The sequence below is a fragment of the Acipenser ruthenus genome, chromosome 28 (genome assembly GCF_902713425.1).
Source record: "Acipenser ruthenus chromosome 28, fAciRut3.2 maternal haplotype, whole genome shotgun sequence".
Lineage (NCBI taxonomy): Eukaryota > Metazoa > Chordata > Actinopteri > Acipenseriformes > Acipenseridae > Acipenser > Acipenser ruthenus.
In genome coordinates, this window is record NC_081216.1 from 22,757,497 (window position 1) to 22,779,693 (window position 22,197).

The following is a 22,197-nucleotide window of genomic DNA, read 5'->3' on the forward strand; positions in this document are numbered from 1 at the left end:
TTATAGATTTGTTAAATAATAAGACTACCGTAGTAATAAAAAATGTAACTGATTTAAAAATTAATGCTTTCCTGTCTTAAATTTGTATACATTGTTGAGTTTTTTGTAGTTTTTTTTTTGTAAAATGTATTAGAAGCTGGCCTTTTCAACCCTTTAAGGTACAAGGGACATCTATGTCCCACAAATACAATGATGCTAACAGGGCACGAAACAGGGTTTCAAAAAAAAGTACTGATAGGTTGGATTTGGTCACTCAAATGGTCAAATGGTTTCTTCTTAAAATACATTTGAGAGTGACCCAATTCCTTGTGTACCATAACCATAAGGGGTTAAAATTAACTTGTCTTTAGTGATTACTACCATTAAGTTTTTTGTGTGTGTTTTTTATCATTTTCAAAATCACTTACAGTATAGAAATTATTATATATACAGTATATATATATATATATATATATATATATATATATATATATATATATATATATATATATATATATATATATATATATACAGTATATATATATATATATATATATATATATATATATATATATATATAAAGGCACCAACATGTTAAAGTACTGTATAATGAATTGCAATACATTAGTGACACCACTATTGATAAAGAATCATACAGCTCAGGTCAGTTTCTACCAATGATAGCAACTACAAGGAAGTGCAGGCAGGAACAAAGGTAAAAAGCAAAACAATCCAATATTTCAATACAAAATAAACAAACAGTTCTGTCCGTGTCTTAGGAAAAGGGTACCAACTCAGACATAAAGATAACATCATTATCACTCATCCAGTCATTTGGTTCTCATGGACACTGATGAAGCCAGACATGAACGCACTAATTAAGAACACACTTGCATTTCTACAAAAAAAAAAAAGAAAAAGTTATTCTGCTTGAGCCGCAGTGGTATAATACGTTCTGCTGTAAGTAAGGGTCTTACATTTACGTATTTTTCGCGGGTAGGTTATGGAATAAAGTTAGGATTTTGTCACAGACCTGTTTAAACATTTAATAAACCTAAGTAGATACTATTTCATAACACTACAAAAGCCTAAAAATAGTGGTACTTGCTTTAATTTCGAAAACTGAGCACCGCCCGCCCCTCCCTCTTCCAGCTCGTGTTTTCCAGAGGCAGAACTTTAATTTCTTCATTCGCCATCTGAACAGCAAAGTGTTGTGAAGTGTATTGAAAGAAATGTATCCAAATCCCTCTGCTGTTTGGGATTTATTTGTTAAAATGTCCATACCACCAAAAAAAAAATAATAAAAAAAAAGTTAAATGCAAACTGTGCAAGCGACTGTTGATGTATCATCGAGGCACAACTATAAATTCAAATAAAAATGTAATTTTCATCTAAGCCCCCATACAACTTAATCCAATGACCAGCACAATGTCTTTGGGGGAAGATTATTTTTTATTTATTTATATAAAAGCATGCAAGTGAAATATGGATTTTTAAATAAGCAGTAATGATGTTCATTGTGGAGCAGGTGGTCAGTTTTCTTTAACACATGGTGGGAAAACCAGATTTCAATAGAACATCTTGAAACAATTAGGAAAAGGAACTTTTCCGTATTGGCATAAATAGCTGGAAGTTAAAATAAATAAAAAATGGTTTTGAAACCACATGTTTCCTTTATTAACCTTGCAGTGTGTTAAGATTTTATATACAGTAAGCAGATTAATGTTTTAAACCGAAATGCATCATGGATTTGAAAAACAAACCTGCAAGCTTTTCCACGAAATAACTCATTTTCTAGTTAACTAAAAGTACTAGCAATAGCAATTAATATGTTTGTTACTTGATTCCCTTCGCTCATGCCTCCAGTTAAACATCAACTACAACCAATATTTGAGGTGCCAGTCCACAAAGGCACAACAGATACAGAGGTATTCATACCCATGCAGAGAAACTCTTTCAACGTACAGTAATTTAAAAAGACAAATTAAACAGAAGTACATTCGACTTTAGATGCACCAACACTTGCATGCAAGAAAATTGATAGCGCATTCATTTGCTTTTATTTAAAGATGAAAATGTATTTGATGCACATGCAATACATTTCATGCAAAACACATAGCTAGCTCTGTATACAATGTCACTTAGCATGCTGCATTATAAGTGCATGGGTGTATTAAGAACCATTAGACAGATTCTTTAGCTTAAAAAAAAACAAAACAAGATGAAGACAACCCCCTGCTATTGCACAACATTTCCACATATCCAGTGACCCCCAGTTAGCTGAGGGAATGTAGTGGTACAAGAAGCGGGGTCAAGTAACCTGTTCCTTAATGACCTCTGAAAACTGTCAGCCCAAGTGCTAAAAAGCATCAATTTATTTTTATTTTCTATTTGATCTCTGGTTGACCTTAAAGTTGCTTTATAAATAATCTATTCTGCAGCCTACCAAAATACCCAATGATTAGATATCCTAACCAGTAAGAAAGCATTGCAAATGTGCGCTTTACATTTATAGGTGGTGTAGGACAACAGAAAAAATATACAACAATCTAAACTCATACAAAACAGAGGTCACCTTACCTCGACTACATTTCTCTCGGGCTAAAGGACTCTCCGTTATCTCCACCAAACGACCTTTCTGTAAACTTTTTTCTCTTGTGCCTTTCTGCCCCTGTAGGAAAAGCATGATTTAAAAATACATTTCTACAAAGACAGAGAGAAAGAAAGAAAGAAAGAAAGAAAGAAAGAAAGAAAGAAAGAAAGAAAGGAAGGGAATGCATTGTAACACTGTCTAATTCCATCAAGGTGAAGCCTCATTAAGGAAATACAGTCAAAAAGCGCTTACTACAAGGAGTGTTCTGATGGCAGACGAGGTGTGAGAAGGAGATGATGGAGGACAGCTCCTGCTGGCTGTTTGGGTTGTGTTGTGTCTCCTCCGGTACTGGCTGATCGGCCCACACAACCCCCTTCTCCTGCAACACCAGGTGTTCCAGTTCCCTGAATTCGGACTCAACCATGAAGCTCGCCAGTCCAGCCTCCTTCAGGGTCTCGTACTGTCTACAGAAGGGCCATAAACTGAAAAGTTCTGCTTACTTTTCAGTTTGTTTGTTCTCCTGGTCCTGAAGGCCAGTAAGGTAGGGTATGTGTTCAACACGTTGTTTCAAATCTAGAACCTCCAGCTGGAATGGTGGCAATCCAAATCTTTTTGAAGCATCTGAACAAGAAAACACAAAACAAGGATGTATGGTCTATAAAAAAAAAATACAAAAAAAAACATGCAAACATTTTCAAAGCAGTATACCATGTCTTGATGCAACTGCGGTAACTGCAGCATCCAAGCGCTGTTTCATGTAAGTTTATGTGTCAACTTCCCACAGTATTTAGATATGGATGGGTCACTATAAGAATGTGACAAGTTTCAGATACTGTATTGTGCTGTCTTACTGTAGGTAAGTTCATAAGAGAGTGGGCAACTGCCTCTTGGGAGTAGCCCAAGAGGGAAGGGAATGAGAGATCTCGCACATGAACAGCCAGTTATGCTGCTGAATTGGAAGACAGCGCAGCCTAGTGGTTAGAACTGTAGACTGGAAGAAAGATTTCAGGAAGCACACTGTACAGTACTACAGCATAATGTGTCTTATTCAGCTTTTAAAACACGCTTCATTGCACTGTAAAGCAACAAACCTAAGCAGTCAACCAGGATGGAGTGTGACTGGGTGCTAAAGGGGCTGATCTGGATGCAGAGGTCAAGCCAGCAGTATTTAAGTTGTTCCACGTAATGACAGGGGTCACACCCAGAGGTCTATATGAAATAAATGTGTCTGAAGTGCAGCTCTCTTACAGGCAAAAAAAACAACCTTTAACATGCATTCAAAAATAAAAATAACATGCAACAGCCTTTGTGGGGTCAAGTTCTTTTTGAATAAAGAATGTATATATATATATATATATATATATATACACACACACACACACACACACACGCAAGCTCTCCCATGCTACTGAGTTTTATATTTAACTTGACATTTATACTCAAAATATTTCTCTATAGCCAAAAGTTATAAATAAATAAATAAAATAAATACATTTCTACTCCATGCTATGGCAATGACGCAGGATAGACCAGACTACCAAGAAATCTCACCCCAGTGTGCGTCACCAGTCTCTGATCTGTTCCTTAAAATGAATAAAAACTTGTTTCAGGTATCTCACACTGTGAGACAGCCCTGTCCTGCAGTGATCAGTGACCATCATCGATCTCTGTCTCATTACGATCTCTGCAGAACACTAAAACACTCCTGCCTGCTGCAGTATTAATTAGTGGGGAGCCCATCGCAAACGTATTGGTTTATAACAAAAAAATAAAAAATAAAAAAAAACACACACAAGAACTAACAAAAAAATACCAATCCTTTAAAATATAAAGATGCAGCAGTCATCTCGATTATAGTTCTTTTAGCAGGTGAAATTCTGTATCAAGTACCTAAGCAGCAACTGTAAAGGAGTAGTTTCTTTTTTATATACTGTGTATTTTATGTAAACTATATATTACTACCCAAGAGCTTAGCGCTCAAATCTCCATAAAAATAACATTAAAAACACACACAAAATTGACACTTGCTGATATTCCCAGTATAGGAATCTGAGCATATTGACCCAGCAATCGCATTTCATTTGCAACACGGTGCAGCCAGTTGTCGTTTTCCTCAAAGCGCTGCTGCACTTCCTTGAGCTTTAAAACAAGAGCATCATATAATTTACCTTTCAGGCTTGCAGCTTGGAGAGAAAATAAAAATAAAAGGAGGCAGTTCCAATTTTAAGTGCAAACATGGAAAATAGAGAAAAGGGGACATGCACATTATTTTTCTAAGTTTTGGAATGCTTTCTATCCATCATCAACATAACATTAACTAACAGACTGGGAGAAATCACCAATGCCATTATATTCCTTACAAACTTTCTGCAATTACTCACATAACAATGGACATATCGATCTGTATCGCTCGTGGTAAACAAATGCTAGCCTTAGGAATTTATTTAAAAACAGCAGGATGGAGAGGAAGGGCGATGAAGACAGACAGCAGTTTTGTGATGTCAAAGGAGCATGAACATAGTTCAATCAAGCATACAAATAAAAACAAAAAACCCACTGCAAGTAGTATTTAACTTATTTTCCTCCCTTTTCCAAGGACTTTAAACTTGACCAGACATCCAGCAATTACAGCTCAATTGCTCTACAACACAGCCTTCAAAAGACGGACAGTTCTCCACTATTCTGCAGCTGTACAAAGCTGTTAATTCTACAGGGAGTCTCTCTGTTGTAGCAGTTTAAGGGAAGAAAGAAGAAAAGAGGAGTTCAAAAAGCTTTTCGTACGGCTCTAAAGTCGCAGATTTTTAAAACAGCTGTCCTTTATTTACAGGAGTAGTGGGAAATATTTTACATGCTGCGTAAATTTCTATCAGACAATATCAGCTTTCTACGTATCACTTAAGTACAAATTTGACAAAAGTTACAGTATCCAATTAAAACTACACCATAGCGATAGAAAAAGCAAAATACTGCCATTAAAGTTTGTAGTTCATAGCTCCCACTACACTGACTAACATGTACTAAATGCAGCTAAGGGAACTTGGATTTCAATTGGATGGATGAAGTTCTTGAAACGGTGGACTTTCAGAAAAACAGTATTAAAAAAAGAATTTGAATAAGCATCACAAATGCAAAACCTGAACCAAAGTGGTGTTGAATTTTAAGGCACTGCTTTAAACAACCCCAAGGATCAAAAGGTAAAAAGTCCAAAGGGGAGAACCAATGAGGGAAATTACCCATCACAAGACCTTATTTCAAGCCAATCTGCATTGCAGCCGGAGATCAAATTATTCAAATCTCACCTTGGTTTGGGAATCACGTTTGCTCAGAGAGATTTCCAATTGAAACTGCAGTCATCAATTTTAACAATTTTAGTACTCTGCTGCATTTTAAACTATGCAAGTTATCTGAATTTACCAAATCACAAATAACTTAATTTTTATTTATGTATTGACTATGGGTTGGTGGCTTTTTAAAGAAGAGCATATGAAAATAAATACAGTACTTTATTTTTACAGGACAATTTGCATCTTAACGCATGTGCTCAGGGGAAAGTATGAAAATGTAAACAGGATTTACAGCAAGCATACAAAACAATCTTGAAAAACATTTGCATCTTTATAAAACTTTTAAAAAGAGCAGCAGCTTACAGTAGTTTGTATCTTCAGGAAGTGGGTAGAGACCTAGCACTACTCACAGACATACATCGTAAAACTTCGTAAAAATTCCATCCAGTGGACATGGGTGGTGATCTTACTTAACTAACCATGTGCCTACAGAATCCTCACCTTTTCAGCTTTATCATTTGAGCAGAGCAGCTGTACTTGCTGGTGGCAATGTTCTCTGTGGGCTGCTTTTAGCTCGTTCACTTTCAGTTACTTTTCCAAGTCCAGAAATTCCTTTAGGATCATGATTTGGGTTGTTAAGACACTTTTAAGGGATTCTTCCATCCTGCACAGAGAAAACAAGACAACCAAATTAGCCGTGGCCTTAAATGGTAAACCTGTATGGTTATCTAGATTACCATAAAATGTTTTAATTCCAAAAAACAAAGAATCAAAAGTAAAGCAATTTTCAAATAGTGCAGTGTATTTTTTGTCTTAAGTAGAGGACCACCACTGACGTTAGGAACCCCTATTAATTAAAACGCTGCATACGACACTGTTTAAACATGTAATTAATCTTTCTCATTAGTGGACACAGTAAACTAGCACCGGCAACCACACCCTTGTCGATGCTACACGATATGCCTGAAAATCCAGGATCTATTCCTGAACCACTGGTAGCAGCGATATAACGATACTCACTCATACAGGTCACTATACAAGTGTTGGTTCTGATGGTCTACATTGCATAATGAGTAATGCGATAGTAATTAAAAGGGGGAACAGTAAACCTAAAATAAGGAGGGGGCATGTATTCAGCTATAAATCAAACTTATTAATCATGTAACACTTATTTGGCCAAGTAGCTCAGTAATGGTTTTTGGTAATGTATCAAGATTCATCAACACACAATCGTTTGAACTTCATAACTGAGTGGTATGAAGCCAATTTCAGTAGAAAAACAGTCAAGACTGGGCGTTGAAGATCCCAATGCCAGTTGAGGCTGAAGGAAATTAGGGTGAAGATGTCTGTATTAAAACGAGGACATCCCCTCTTGCCATTAAAATGAAGTACTGTATTTCACACACTTATAATTAAACTGCATGTCTTAACCTTGGGTTTTTTTTCTTGCCATTGTGATCTGCAGTATGAAAAAGACTAGAAAATAGATAACGTAAGTCCATAAATGAGCCAAGACAAAAAACACTGTCAGAAAAAAAGGACAGACAATATTTTGAATTCTTTCCTTTACAAAGAAAAACCAAGTGCTCTGACAGTAATAAACAAGGCAGATTTACGTCAATAGTCCACTTGAGAGAGTGAGAGAGAGAGAGAGAGAGAGAGAGAGAGAGAGAGAGAGAGAGAGACAGAGAGCTATGTGACTGTACTTCTCAATGTAATCCCAAGTATGTAGATAGTGCTGCCAAACTTCTGAATTTTTAATGAGAAATCTGCAGCTCTCCAAACTCCTATATTGTAGGTTGTGAATGCTGATGCCAGCGGATGCACTGCGTAGGTGTAATACTTCAAATTTACAACTGCTAGCACACAACACTTGCAGTCTGACCCACAGTAATGACTTCTCATTTTTTTATTATTTATTCTTTTTAATTAAAAGAAATGAAGCCACATATGACAAGCCTGTTGGTTATTCATTTGCATTGAGTAGTCCGTATCCTAGAGCTGTTCTGAAGCATTTTGTTTTTTAAATATTCAAATTCAGACATTTCCTTATTAAATAATAAAACAAACAGAAATGATCATATTATTTCAGTTAAAACTATTGTTCGCAAATAAGAAAGGGTTTCCTATACCTTGCCTATGATGCAGAAAGCAGGACAGGAAAGAAATAGACTTATTTTACCCACTTCCAAAACTAAAATTTTAAAGGAATATAACAAAGCCTTACTTTTCTAAGTCAGTCTGCTTCTGAGTGGAAATTGCCAAACGGCTTAGGCGACGGCTTTCCGGAACTACTACTTTTTTGGGATGGGAAATAAAAATACATTTGTTCCTTTTTAGCATTAAAAAAAAAAAAAAAAAAAAATGTTTATATATATATACACACACACACACAGTTCTTAGATTTGTCAAACTCTTTTCTGCAATTTCATACCATAAAAAGCTTTTTCCAGGTCATGATCAAGGTGTTTTATTTTTTCCAAACTCTCAACAGAAAGTCAGTTTAACTGTGCCTTTCAATGTTCATAACCATCACATTCAATTTTAGTAATTTTTACATACATCAAAACTGCTTGTGAGAGTACATATGGGCTCATCTTCATTTCAATTGCTTACCTCTCTCTTTTGCTGTTCACAAATTACAGCGTTCTGGCTGATGTGACTGTCCAGGCTGACAACATTGCTCTTCAACTGCCATGGGGGGAAAGAAAAAAAAAATACTGTAATATATAAAAGTTCAATATTTCAAGAGAGTTTTTGTGTTCAACTCTTCAGGCGTAACAGGCATTAACTGTATCTTTTCTTAAGTCAAAATAAAGCAGATACTGAACTTACTGAAGGCTTGATATCCTTGGCTCGATTTGCCTATTTCAATGTATTGTAGGTGTCATCGTGGAGGGGCTGACAGGCAATCATTACTGTGCGGCAGTTTCCTCCCAACGAATCCTTCAGCAGCCGAGTCAGTTTACTGTTCCTGTAAGGAGTGTGCCTTCTTGTTCTGTGGAAGACAAAATAAACAGTTATATTTCAAGAATGTTGGATGACCAGCAGTGTGGAGTAGTGGTTAGGGCTCTGGACTCTTGACCGGAGGGTCGTGGGTTCAATCCCAGGTGGGGGACACTGCTGCTGTACCCTTGAGCAAGGTACTTTACCTAGATTGCTCCAGTAAAAAACCCAACTGTATAAATGGGTAATTGTATGTAAAAATGATGTATAAAAAATAATGTAATTGTATGTAAAAATAATGTGATATTTTGTAACAATTGTAAGTCGCCCTGGATAACGGTGTCTGCTAAGAAATAAATAATAATAATGACCCTTAAATCTGCCCCCCACCCGGCCCACTTACAGAAGAATAAATTATATTTCAAGATCTGTCTTTCATGGTGCAAGATTATTAAGGGGAAAAATCTAAAACTGTTGGCTACTGTGAGAAGGGACCAGAGCATATAGTGCCTAGATTGATTATTATCATATAGATTTGTGTGTACTTTTTAGTTATGTCTGATGCAGGCAGGTTATCATCCCAGCAGTTACAATTCCTGTCAAACTTCCAACTTCCAACACTGCCCACAGCTGTATCCAATGTTGACAGTTCTTACTCTGGAGAGCATTGTGGTTGCAGTGTGGTTTCTTACTCTTTGAGATCTATATATATTAGCTTTACTGTATAGTATCCATTACAAACCAAAGTTGAACAACACTACAAAAAGTAAAAAAGATGTAAAGGTTTGTCATGCAATGTTTGACAAAAAAAAAGAATACTACAAAAATATATAAAATATTTATATGCAAACATTCGTGGCTAATTTTAAGCCACTGCTTATTATAAACACAATTAACAAAACGGTTAAGGGTTTAAAGCAAATACAGATGTCCCTTTCTCATCACAACAAAAGCATATATTTTTTTCTATGCAGTCTCCAAAACACAATGGAGCATTTCACAGGGTTGCTTGCAGATGACAGCCGTTTCGTTACACTGGCCATTTTTAGGATGGTTTAGGGTCGTCTCAGGTCTTTTTTCTGCAGTGTAAATGCAAATGGCCGACTTTCAGCCATCCAAAAAATGGCCAACTAAAGATGTGGCTCGCCGCCGGCTTAGGTCCGTCAGAAAGGCAGTGTAAACTCACCCGACTTTAGGACGGCTCACGTATGACGTGAGTGCCGCTTGGCTCCTCCATCACAGAATCTAAACAGGAAGAAGCTGCAGTGCCATTGCAGCGTCACAAAAAGAGAAGAAGGACTTGAGATGCAAGCGTCCTGAATATTTCAATTTATTAACTGTTTTCACTGGGGAGTATTTGTAAATATCTATGTTTTATTATTAAGTTGTTGTCAAAAGTGCACATACCCCAAATATCCATACATTGGGCTATGTAAACTTTTGACGATAACTTTTTTGCTTTGTTAAACAGGTGCAGGCGCTGGTGGACGTCAAAGAAACGAAAGTGTAATATTTGAGTAAATTGGTGAGAATTATTTTTAAAAAATGCTATCAAAAATAATAACAGGCTAAGCACTGCATTCTTCTATGCTGAAAATCTTAGATCTAAGGTATAGCGCTCAAGGCTGGGCTTTCCCGAAGTAAGTAAGCCTAATTGCGTATTTCATTATTGTTTAGTTGATTTCATTCCACGCCTGCCTTTAATAAAGCTATAATTAGCAATGTTAAACCGTGGTCATTTCCTAATTATATTATATTATATGACAATGAAGAAGCAAGCTCAAAGCTATTTTTCTAGCTATACATTCCTTAACGGAAATTGATTGCTTTACTGTGTGGATGTAGTTACTACACTACACACCGTTTGTTTCATAAAGACATTGGGTGCGTTCACGGAGATCATTTTGCACAGATTCTGTGCAGAATCTGACTAGTTTAGCCAACATTGGCTAAATTGGTCAGATTCTGAGCAGAATGAGCTCAGTGAACGCATCCATTGTCTGGACACCTCTTGTTAAATCTTGAAAACAACAAGGCAGAATTAGCAAAGAAAGAATTGGGAGCAGGGCGGCACAGTGGTGCGGTGGTTAGCACTGCTGCCTCACAGCGCCAGGGTCCTGGGTTTATTTCCAGCCTCAGGGGTCTGTCTGTGTGGCGCTTGCATATTCTCCCCATGCTCACATGGGTTTCCTCTGGGTACTCCAGTTTCCTCCCACAGTCCAAAGATATGTTGGCTAGGTGGATTGGCCTCTCCAAATTGCCCCTTAGTTACCCTGCAATGGACTGGCATCCCATCCAGGGTGTAGTCCTGCCTTGCACCCTATGTATGTCAGGTTAGGCTCCAGCTCACTGCAACCCCATAGAATCAAGCAGTTACAGATAATGGATGGACAATTGGGAGGATGAATTATGCATTTACTTTAAAGGGCACTATATCAATTACAATTAGTAATACACAGCAGTGAACCTGTTTAGGAGCAACAAGTCAGTGAACACAGTTGTTTTTGTTTTGTTTTTTTAATATTTTATTCATATTTTATCCTGTTTATTGTAATGCCAGTAAAACGCTAAACTTAATTTGTTAAGTACTGTAAATAGGATTACTCGCATGACATTGCTGACCTGTTACTAAACCGTTTAATTGTTTTATTGTTATTGTAATGTGCAATAAGATAAAACAGATCTTTTCAAAACACTAAATATTATTCTAACCACAGTGCTGGACATTTGTTTTCTGAACTGTTGTAATATAATTCTTAGGTTTTTCTGCTTATTTTAATGCCAGCAATGAGCAAAGTGATGTCTATAAACAGTGTCTTTAGTTACTATTACAGCCACAAGAGTCTTATTAAAAATATTGGCCTTAATATTAAAAACAATAATAATAATAATAATAATAATAATAATAATAATAATAATAATAATAATAAAGTGGTGGAAAATGAAATTTGCTATTTCCAAGAATGGAAAATCAGCAGCCCTAAAAGTGATTGAGATATTTTAGTTGCCTTGGCTACAGTATAATGAACCTAATTGCCAAGCATTTAATAATGTAGCTGGGATCACGTTACTGTACAACGATGGCATGTATTGGATAGGGTCTCTCTAAAGAATAGGGGAAGCTGAAAATACTAAGCAAGAAGCTAAATGAATGCAGATAATATATAAAATGCCCAAATAAAATACTGTATCAGACTGAACTACCAAGCCAATAAATAAATAAATACATAAATAAATAAATAACCACATTTAAAAACATTTCTGTTCATGACACAAGTATATATATATATATATATATATATATATATATATATATATATATATATATATATATATATAATTTTTCTAGTATTTTGGTTTTGTTTTGTTTTACCATTTTGATTTTAAATGGCTCAAGGGCAAGGGAAAGAATCAAATTTAACCCAAGGCACATTAGTCATGATTTTTTTTTTTATTTGGCTATTATAATAATAACATATCAATGTGCTAATTATTATTTTTTTCAGAACTACTACATTACCACCACAAATTGTCTCTTCCCCTCCCCGCACAAACAATTTTAACCTCTAACTCAATAAAAAGTCTTGAATTTTACATGCAATTTAAGCCAACATTAACACATTTTACCAGTTGGCTGTTTTTGCTTTGCAACTGCTGAACCCCATGAATTGAAGCTGTTAATAGCCCTTAGAGAATACATGCAATATGGTTTTGATTATTAGAGCACAATGGTTTCTGACACCTGTTTTATTACTTGGGAGACCAAAAGCCACCCGGACTTATTTGATTTCATTGAACACTTCACACAGCTGAGCACACTGTCTAAAACCCAAAACACAGCCTTAGAACAACAGTGTCAAAACAAGGATTTTAACTAGTGTTGGAAACAATTACAGGGATGCCAGTCTATAAAGAAAAACACCCATGGGACTGGTAAAATGTAGCCTTTGTATCAAATTGCTTTACATTAGAGCCCTAAGGTAGGACTGGGAAGGAGAGGTCACTACAGGCGCTAGACAGGTGGGCCCAGATAAGGACTTCCATTAGCGTAAAATACTTACAAGCCTTGCACTGGGAGAGTCGATTGCAATTGAGACTTACGGTGTTCAATGGCTTTTCAATATGTCTGGATAAGGTAGATGGAAAGGTTGATCAGTGATGTACATTTTTTCTTCTTTATACACACACACTAACTTTGGTTTATATAGTAAAGGATTTGTATCCACATGGTACAGGATGCAAGTGTAGTTCCTTGTGACTACTGTCATTTTTTCCAGGTGCCCCTCCACAGTACGATTACATCATGCTACTTCTGTCTTTCACTTTGCCGTATCTCCCTACTCATTCCCTGTACCATCATTTCAAGACCAGACATGCAAAGAAGGAAAAATAAACCCCTTTATTTTGTTTTAAACCAGAATTATTTACTAACTTCAAGGGACACAAATCACGTTTTTCATTTTTCTCTGCAATTAGTTCAGACTGCATATGCTTTTTTGAGGTCCTAAAACAACAACAGCAGCTACAACATTAACACTCACAGATCAATTCCAACAAGCATAATAAAACTTTCAGTTTTGACCGAAATCAATCAACTTAAATGCACTGCCGAGAATGACGTTCAGTCACTATATTGTATAGAAACTTATCTTAGGTTCTGCTAGTGCATTGATTATATTGCCCAGGGCCAGCAGAGACCGGTTGATGTTTGCTCCCTCACGAAACCGCACTCCTTTGCTGTTGGTGGCACTGGCCCGCTCTGACCCAGCAAGGTCTATAAGGCACATTTTAGCAGTTTTGACGTTTTGATTAATGCTAGATTAATGCTTGATTAATGTTCTTTCCTGTTGCCTTACATAAATCTAAAAGGAATAGGAAAAGCACATTAGTTTTGCAATATCAGTTAATTTATTCAGTACACTTTATATCAATGGTTTTCAATCCTGCTCAAGTATCCCCCAAAGGTTGAGGTTTTTATTTGAACCAGGTCTCTTTTTCTCTTTCAATTTGTACTGCAGTCTATTGATGAACATATAATAATCATGTCACTGCACACTATTTTGTCACACAGGCTGTCTAAGTAAGGTTTGATGTGCACTGGAAAACAATGCGTGTTTAAAAACACACATACACATACACACACACACACACACACTGCTGTGCAAAAGTCTTAAGCATGTTGCATTTTTCTACTCTGATGCATTATGATCATCAGCAATTTACTCAAAGCCTCCACTAGTGTTTTCTACTATTCTAACAACCATGACTTGCATAAAGAAGGAAAAACATTGAGTGAAATAGCTTGCATCACTTGATTTTCAAGGTGTGGTATCCGAAGCATAATCAACAAGTACGGAGAAACATAATCTGTAATTGACAAACCCAGGACTGGAAGACCCCAAAAAGCTGTCTAACAAGGATGAGAAATACTTGAAGATAATATCCTTAAGGAATATAAAGAAGACAAGCGTTGAACAGAACTGGCAGCAGGCAGTGTGTGTGCCATTGGCAAGGCAGGCTAATCTTTTAAATTTAAGGTATTATTTACGTTTTTTGTGAATCAGTAATTAAGTTATACTGCTTTCTTAATACATGAACCTGACATTTAAATGCTGCAATCTAGTAAAGTTATAAACACACACACGCACGCGCACACACACACACGCAATACCATAGTCGCTAAGGTATTCGCGGATTAGAGAAAATCATGTTGTGTAATGTATTTGTTGGGAGGTTTTAAAAAAAAAAAAGTTTACTATTAAAATATACTTTTTTTACTAGATTTGAACAGAGCACAATACATTGATTTGTGAAACTATTAAAACCATGACGATCGTCAAATATGTTTAATGAAATGCTTAAATATGCTAAAGATTCTGTACAATGTTGTATTATTCTTTTAAAATGAAATAAAGACTGTAAATCTCCTGGCAATGTGTTTATGTATTAATTATGTACACTTTCTTTTGAAATAAACAAAAAAAATCTGGGGTTCAGCAGTTATAAAACTGAAAGAACGTCATGAAAAATCAGAATTCTACAAAGCAACATTAATAGTTGTCATGGTATCTGTGATGCAACAAACTAAAACACCTGTACCTCAGGGGTTGGATTCAGTTTATAGACAGAAAAAAAACAGGCAGAAGCTATTTTTATATTTGAGTAACTCCAAAGAACTGCTTATTGCGTTTTTGCAGCCGTTCTCAAACTAAAAGAATACACGATGATGTTTAAAAAAAACAAACAGCGCCTTACTTATTTGTAACCGTTGAAATATACCCAAACCACGCACAAACATGCTTTACTTCTTTGCAAGAATTATTTTCTGTGTTCGTTTCTGGAGCAACAACTGGGCACCCCACAGCTGCAGCTCAGAAAAGGAAAAGTAACCTCTAACCCCCCACACACACTACTCTCTAAATTGAATCTAGGCAACCTGTTTACCTGAAACACTGCGTGGGATCTCGAAGAGTGGGCCTTCACATCAGTTGGATGCTGTGTTCTATTTCTGTTCCCGTAATCCAACGCTTCAAGCATATGCTCTGCGGATTTAGGCTACAAAGTGTTGGCACAAAAGAACTTGAGTTATCTATAGAGGCCTTCAATCAATACTGAGTTTTTTTATAGATTTTTTTTTTTTTTTAATTCACTTAAAAACAGGCACTTTATAAAAAGAACCGGCGGCTTCAATGTACTTCATTGTTTTCAAAGACTCCAAATTCCGATTTAACTATACGCACATTTATATTTGGTGAAGTTTTTATTGATTTATTTATTTTAAAATGAACCACTCCTTTCCTTTGCACTATGATTAATTAGACATCCACTGCTACACGAACGTGCTCGATTTAGCGTTAGAACCTTGCACAACTACACCCTGAGTGCCATCTTGTCAAACAGCCAGAGGTTCAGAGTTCACAAGGAGGGCACAAATTTGTTCGTTGTACACCTTAAGAAGAAGGGGGGGAAAAAGTATAAACCACGTTATTTTGGAGGTTGGCTACGGATGTCATAAGAGAGCAGACACATACTAAAAGGAAAGAAGTAAAAAATCCTTAAATTCTGACTAGAATTACAGTGACACACAATTCAAGCAGACGTAGTTGAATACAAACTCAGGCTTTGTATTTTATTTGTTTTTTTGAAACAGTCAAATTCAAATGCAAGGTAACACTACACCAATATTAAAAGCATGGCTTGTTGTTTAAGGAAAAACTACATTTCCCAGAACTCCCTGCAGGACAAATGATCCCAGGTGCAGCAGTCACCAGATATACAAGGAGTTCCCAACTATAATATAAAGCACTGTGATCTTCTCGTTAGGTCAAGTAACTAATAAAATGGCCTGTGCAATTGTAACCATTTAAAACTCTGTCACGCAATCCCTTGGTTGTGTTTTCAAAAACCTCCTGCTAGGTCGAATTTCCTCCAAAGACATTATCAAAGACGAATTTGAGGTCCTTGTTTGCCCCCTTGTTAATGTCCCTGCTTTTTATTTTCTGACCACGGAGAAAGCTAACCTACTGCTCTTTTGGGTCAAAGACAAGCATGTGGTTGTCGACCTCGTGAATCACAGTCCTGAAGTTTCCTCAGCCTCCTTCTGGTTCTCAGGCTGGACACAAACCATAACCTTCACATGGCTACACACATCGCTCACAGAGGCAGACATTGCGCTCTGTTTTATTTATTTATTTATTTATTTATTTTTTACAACATAAATCCTTTTGGCTTTATTATTCTATCCCCAGATGTATGTTTTTGTTCTCCCCTAGCAAAGAGAGGCATGGCAGTGTAAGGGGAAGGATGAGGGAGTACAGCAAGTTTCACTATTTAGAAATGTTATTCATAATGAGGTCAGAAAATATGAACCTTTACTGGATTACAAAAGTATATATACTTAAAAAAAACAATGCAATACAAAACAAAACCAGTGCAATGTGCATATTTTGTCTTGCAGCTGCTTGTCTATCCCATGACGGCCCTGCTCCCACCTTTCAGTTCCAGAGCTGGTCACCTCGCCTCGACATCAAACCACCCTTACCCTAACCGAACCTCCGCCCTAAAACCTTTAAGAATCATCTGATGTCCTGAAGACAGTTTCCAGCGGATATTCCTTTGTGCTGCTAACGAAGCTGCCCACCGAAACGTTGACTTGAATTTTCTCGGGAGCAGAACAAAAGTGCTATTGTGAGACCTATCAGACTTCAGTGCGGGATTATCATAACACGAAGCAAGAAATAGTCCAGAAATGTGTACACACGTTTACATTTAAAGCACAGCCATCTAGTTCTATCCTTTTGCATTTCATATGAGTGAATTGCGCAACAAACAAACACAAAATTAAACTATATTAAAGTATATATGTATTGTATTGCGTTCTTTTTGGAATGTTATCAATTTTATGCAAATTCCTGTTATTGCTAGGGTGTTTTTTTTATTATTGAAAAAATATATCATAAACTAGGAATGTTTTACAAATTTGGATTTTTTTTTTAGTACTGGAAAAGAACAAAGAATACCTACAAATATATACAATTTCTGCAGAGCTTCAGCACGCGATTTCGACGGGAAAATACAATACAATAGAAGTTACAGTAACCAGTTTGATCACAAGATTATTTTATCTCATCCTGTTTTTAACTGTGCCCTTAAACCAAACTTTAATACTATGAGTTTTTAATGATTTATAATACAGATAATGTTCTGCCTAATGATAACAAGAATTCTTAAACCGAACAGAAAATACTAGGTAGCTATTGTAGTACATACAACCTTGCTCAGGGTTGGACCGAATACCAGATCTGAGTCCTCACGTGTTGTGCAGCTGTATACCAAAGATACTCTATACACCGCCCTGTAAGTGAACGCATCATTATGTTATGTAGGGGTGCCGCATATTTTTACTTCAGTCTCTCAACAAGGAAGTTTAGTGTGAGTGATTTTGTGAAGCAGAACATGTAGCTAAACGATTTAAGAAAATGTACATGTTTTGGTGTCGCGAGATATTCTGATTAAGCATATTCTGAAATTATCGGTAAAAAGTGTTGATGACGGCAAAACTTGTAATTAATTTAACTGTGAGACGTGGGAATGGGTGAAATAATTTAATATGGATCCTCAATCATTCTAGTTACAATACAGCCGTTATTTACGAATCAGAATTGATCGCCTATCTGTCTGGTATCATTCTGCAAAATTCAATGCCCAGTCACAAACGGGTGCAGGTAGACGGAGGTTTTCAGCGCAATCTCAGCCTGTACAAAAGTGTACTGCGTTATGTTGTTATGTTAGGGTTGTTCCTACGTCAGTGGGGCGGTTGCATCAAAAACACCGATTAATCATTTTAGTGGTTGAATTCATGCCCACGACAATGCGGTAAAAATATACATTGCAATGGACCAATACCTCCTACTTTTTGTTGTTGTTGTTGCTGAAAAACCCCTTTAAAGTGATTTTAGTTATTTGCCATCTTCCACATTAAAAAGAAAAATGACTTAAATGGGCATTTCCAGACTCCCATTGCATAGTCGTTTGATCTGTTCCTGATTAAACTATGAATTTAACAAGACACCTCTGAGCTTGTTACCTGCACACACTGTGGCTTATCCAGGTTGTTGTAAAACCTGGAACGGGTTAAACTGCTATGGAATAGGAGTCTTATTATCGTGGGACCATTTTCTCAGTCTTATGTGTCATCCACCAGGTTTGTAAGGTGGATGTTAAGTTGTTTCCAATTAACAGTGTATCAACTTTTAGCCTTTGGCCAATCAGGAGAGCGCTCCTGTGCACTATGAACTCCCAGACTGAGTTTAACAGCTGATACAATGCCATGGATTGTATTAATGTGTACACAGCTAGACAATTTCTGCATAACACGTGATCACAGGAACAATACTCAGGTTCTCAATATTTTTGCAAAATCAAAACATGTTTCCTTGTGTATGCTGGGCTAAGGGAAGCTTTTTTGAAAGTTTGCATCTTTCTATGCACTCTATCAATTGTGTCTGTCCTGTCTGCTGTATCTAGTACTGTGTTAAATGAACTCCCCCAAGTACTGTAGGCATCTCTTGTAAAATATAATTTTCCCCCCAGTGTTTTGTTTTGCTGTGATCAAAGGAATGACAATATCTTTGTTGCTTTAAAAAATCTGACAAACCATATATGTGAAATGGTGTTGCTTGAATGGGAGGTCTGGCCTGATTGGAAGGGCAATGGGGAAATCCATGTGTGGAATAGGATCAGTTTGAATCGGTTAACTGATTGCTAATTCAACCTTGCCATGGATATGAAAGCACAGGGAAGGATGCTAAGTGTGCTTGTATGCCACACAATGAGCAACTCAATTCTATTTTAATTTTGTTTGTTTTTTGTTAGGTCTTGTAAATAAAATGATGCAACCCAGCATTATATATATATAAAAGCTTGATTAGCCAAAATTCAATTTAACTATCCAAACAGCCCCCTGGTAACTTGTCCTATTTTGTGCAATGCACTTCTGCCCAGTTATCATAGAGAACACAGTACCAAGCCCGCTATCTAAGGTACAGTACATATATTTCAAGGTATAGGGAGGATTGTTGTAATTATTTCTGGAGGTTTGTTGATTGGGAATGCAATTTGACATTTGTTACAGGAATGGTAATTCAATTACCCGAACATCCCCTGGTCTCAATTAGTTCAGATACAATAGAGTTTTTTTTTGCTGCAAATCTCTTTAAAATAATAATAATAAAAAGATAATCATAACAACAACATGGTCCCCAGTACATATCTTTTGTTTTTTAAACTTCAGCAGTGCAACTCGTGGGTGATGCAGCGTGAGTCACTAATACTCTGTGGGTTTTCTTAAATGAATCTAACCCTGTCTGAGGCATGCAGCAGTGTGAACAGCCCTGTCACACAGCGCTGGTGGCCATCACGTCTCTCCATCCCTCCAGAGCCTTAGGAAACAAGACACATCAATATTGCACTGGACTGTATTTAACATATCAGCCATCTGTTCCCAAGCTCTAGTTAACATTTTAACTCAGCAGTGGAGATGTATTCAGATTGCCAATCTAAAATCCCTATCAAATACTGTGCCACCAAGGCACAGACTTCCCTTATTGTAAGGTACAGTACCAAAGGGACTGCCACTTTCAACAGCAGAAGAGCCGGTCTTTATTAAGCTGCAGCTATCCTGCCTGTATGGAAAATAAGTTTGCCCCTAGGTGTTGTTTTAGGCAGTAGGGAACAAGTTACAGAAAATGTTTCGAAGCCCATTTCTGATGGAACTGAGATAATATTTATGATAATACACACTACATCCTGAAGATTGTATTTGTATTATTTGGTGTCTGTTTCATGTTTTATCTTAAATATGTATTGAATTAAAAATGTTTAAACCTAAAATACATAATTTAAAACGAAATAGCAACATAAACACGCCTCCTGTAGTGGTGTGATCCCCTTTGAAGTGTGTAAAAGTATTGTCAATAGAGCAGTTAGCAGTTGTGCCAGTCCCCTTGCAAAGTGAGGTGGAACCCATTTAAGGATGGGCATATAATAGTGGTCAGTCTACAGGAATGAAAAAAGGAAGGTTCATAAATGAACGATTTAAATGACGGTGCTATTTAGATCTAAATACCAGTGATCCGTTGCATGGACCCCAGTGTCACAGGCATCTTTTATTACAGAGGTGTTTGAAAAGGGAACCCCAGCTGAAAAAGGAGGAAAATGATGATGAAACCAGAAAGAAAAAGTACTGCAGATGCAGCACATGTTTAATATATGGGGCTGGTGAAAAGGAGCTGGGCTCAGGGTATGTCCACATCCTGAGGTTTTCCATGCATTAAATATAGGTGTTTTTACCAATGAGAAGCTTCTAGAGCTTTCTGGCAGACCCCAGTTTAAGAACCGCTGAGTTATGAGGTATGTGGCTGTTGTGTGGCTTTGTATATGTAGTACAAAGCACATGGCTTGGGGTGTTTTCTCTGAAAATGCACTTTAGGGAATACCTTATTTTTTCAATAGCTCATGCAGCATCTAACCCCTACAGTAACTGTAGACTGATAAAGGATTAGGGAGCAGACCTATTAGGATGACACACCTTGGTGCTTGGTACACTGACCATCCATTGTGTGGTTAAACAGCTGGAGCTTCTCAAAGGCTGTTGTTACCTTACAGCCTCTGAGACGAATGACACACTTAGGGAGTTTAAATGTGCCAGTTTGCTCCAGGCTGCTCCACAGAAAGAGGCTGTACGTTTGGATTTTCTTACTTAGGAGATGTGCAGCACGTAGTACGCACACTCTTCTAGTCCTGCCCCAGCCATCCCCCCACAGAGGACATAACAGGGCTCCTGATGCACTCCCATGCTGAAATCTAATAGGGTTAAACTGCTGAGGACCAGCTGTCTTCTCTGTACCACAAGGCCTGGGACAGTCACTGATTCCCCAAGTGCTGCAGATGAGCGGTAAACTGAAACTAGTATCTGTCCCCCTTTAAAATTTTCTCATTATGCTATTAATGGCCTGAATTTCCCTTATTCTATTAAGCTGTGTTGGAAATGTCCGTTCGCCCAGGATCTGTTAGTAGCTAGTACATAATTTGTTACAACAATTGCAAATTCAGTTTCCCCCAACATTAGGAATCTGTGTACACGTTTCCAAATCATCCTGGTAAGTCGTTCACAAGTTATAAGAGTCACAAGCTAAGCAAAGCTGCATACATAAATATATAATTACAGGTGTAATAACAGAAAGTGTTATTATAGCATCATTCTTTGCTAATTTAAGTGATTAATGAATTATTACAGAACACTTAAAGAGAACACTGGATTTCCAAACAGTCACGGTGTCTGATATTTAAAAAAATGTTTTTAATTTCAGGTCTTGCAGATGCACATCTTGGGTGGGTAGCTGTCGGCAACTTTGCAGATTGCCCCCTCTTCACCTGCACAGCAGACTCATCCTGGCTGAAAATAGTCAACAGGCTTGAAAGTTGTTGTTTGCTGCCAGCCGGAACACTACTGTCATCGGCAGCGAGGCTGGAGGAATCGGCTACAGCTGAGAATGTGGTCTCCGGTGGAAGCAGGGAGCTGCACACACCAGTGATGCTGAAGGAGGTCATTAAGTGTTTGGCTCCGCAACAAGGACAAGTGAGTTACTTTCCAGGCTCATTGAAGTGTATTTTAATGATCTTAAATAACATTGTACAGCATAGTGAAAGAAGGAAGCCTGTAACCTCCACTGTTTGTTTTTAAACACACTTTCCCTTGACAAAGGTATGTTAAACATACCATAATGTTGGGACGTTGGCTCTTCTGACCAAAAACGAGAGCATTAAACATGTATAAGGTGTAAGTTGTCAGTCAGATATAAATTGCAGGTAGATTCCAAGCTTGTTAATAAGTTG

At 37.1% G+C, this 22,197-nt stretch overlaps 1 pseudogene; it reads right to left on the bottom strand.

Annotated features, from left to right (window-relative positions):
• Positions 1-2,795: 2,795 nt before the first annotated feature.
• LOC117434533 (kinesin-like protein KIF18A) lies at positions 2,796-21,912 on the bottom strand (annotated as a pseudogene).
• Positions 21,913-22,197: the final 285 nt, after the last annotated feature.